Source organism: Scleropages formosus, chromosome 7 (assembly GCF_900964775.1).
Source record: "Scleropages formosus chromosome 7, fSclFor1.1, whole genome shotgun sequence".
In the NCBI taxonomy this organism is placed as follows: Eukaryota; Metazoa; Chordata; class Actinopteri; order Osteoglossiformes; family Osteoglossidae; genus Scleropages; species Scleropages formosus.
Window position 1 is genome coordinate 30,319,216 of NC_041812.1, and position 2,334 is coordinate 30,321,549.

Genomic DNA, 2,334 nt, shown 5'->3' on the forward strand with positions numbered 1-2,334 from the left:
ATAAGTTGCATATAAAATATAGCCTCACCCTTTCGGCATTCATGATCGAGGTGCACCCTCCCTTACTCCTTGTGCTTCCGGCATAGGCTCTGGATCACTGCAGCCTCCCCCCACACAAGCACTTACTCATAATGGATGGATGAATGGATTTGGGCCATTTACCAAAACGGAAGGCCGGAGGGGGTGGCGTGGGTTTCCTCTGCAGATGAGAAAATGTGCTCTTACATCCTGTTCAACATCCACCCCTCTATGCAGAGTGAGGAGTGTGGGATGAGTGTGTAAAGCCTTTCAGCCACTGGAAAAACACTGTAGTTAGTCCAGAAGTCCAAGACTACTAGTGAAAATGCTTATGTTAATTCATACACAATTTATCATTTCAAGTCATATCCGTGTAACAATTAAAAAATAATGCAAAATACAGTGACATCACGTGGGGGGTGCGGACCGCACCGGGTGACACCAAAGCGACTGTCTCTATAAAATTTTTGTGCAGTGTTTCAGCAGAAATGTATTTATTTAAAACAATCCTTGTAGTTATAAGAACGAAAACATTTTTGTAAGCCCAGCTTACATTTATCACTTACTTTTTGAACTTCCCGATGCGCTCCGCTCGGAGCTCTCATTATTACCCAATTACAGTGACGCGTCGAATCACGTGGTTTCGTCTGCACGCGCTACGAGTGCGCGCTCAAGTTTTCGTCGCTGCTGTAGTTTTCAGTCTGATTTTCTCAAATTTTCCGGTGTTTTATCTACAATATTGGGGCCATTAGTATTTCTGAATCTGTATCAGTAACGTTAAAGTAAACATAATTTTGATGTGGTTCCTAAACGTTTTTTCTTCCAGTTCTATTTACCGAACTTTCACTTTACCACATGAAACTATTGTAACGTCCCCCCAGAGAGCTTTTAGAAATTGGCTCGACAGACGAGATAAAAGAAACGCACTCTTTATTAAAAGCGTGCATATCTCCAGCAGAAATCTTAACAAAGACACTTCAGACAGTACCAGACACAGAACACCTCAGAATCCCCCTGGGTCACTCCCAGCCCCCCTGCTGCACCCTATGGTTAAGGGGTTCCCCCCGGGACTCCCCAGAATCCCACTCTCGAACACTGAACATAAATAGGACGACAACCAATCAGAAACCACACACAACTATGTACACACACATAAACACTAATGCCAACTATTTACACATTTACTCCCCTCAGCGCTGTTACACTATGTTATGTAAAGACATAGGCTGTGCGTATATATTGTCATTTAAAAGGTGTCATTTTAATTTTGTTAGTTGTTTATTTCTCTACTATTGCCATTGCATAGAGGGGAATTACGATTTGCGAGTAACATGATTAGTGGAAAAAAACCTTACTGATTCCGTATGGTCCACCTTGCGACGGACTGGCGTCCCGTCCTGGGTGTGTCCCCTCCCCCTCTGGCCTTACGCCCTGTGTTGCTGGGTAGGCTCCGGTTCCCCCGTGACCCCGTATGGGACAAGCGGTTCTGAAAATGTGTGTGTGTGTGTGTGTGTGTGTGTGTGATTCCGTATGGTCTGGTATGGAGGAGGTCAGTGGGGGGAGACCAACCCCAGTGTGACGCCACTGGCAAAATAAACGCATTTTCTCTGAAGTCTCCCACTTTAGGGCCCAACTCTGTGTGTGTGTATATAAATATATATATATATAAAGACACACGGAAGCTGTCCGTGACTGTTCACGGTTCGAGTGATTCTTTTTCCCTCGAGGAGCTACACCTCCGGCCCGCGTCACACACCCTTATAGTCCTGGAGAGCTTCCCGCCGTTTCCGTTATTCACAAATATTTACAATAAACATGCGTTACATCTGCGCACACACACAATGTGTGTGTATATATATATATATATATTCATGTAGCTATTTATAACAGTTTCCCTACTTACAAGCTAAATGTTAGTGATCAGCTTTGTTTGTGTAAAAAATCAAATTCCTTCATTTTTTACAATCAATGCCTTTCAAGAAATGTCTTTACTTTATGGTTCTTCAAATACTCTTCGTCCTAAAGTCTACGAGGGTCCCCGAGTTGTCTTCTGGTCCGATGTGACTGAAAATACTGAAAAACTGCAATTTTGTGCGTTAAGATGCAACACTTGGGCTGTGACGGAACTTTAAGATGATAAAAAATATGCTGAAGCATCCAGGTACTGTAAAGGAGAAACGACTCTGGGTTCAAGGGAAAAAGGACCGGTTAGAGAGCTTCGACATGAGGAAAAAAAGACGGTCGATGCAGTTTTCACTCGTTCGCCTTTCTAACCGCTCGTCGGGGGGTATATGGGGGGGGGGGGTCGGAGCGGAG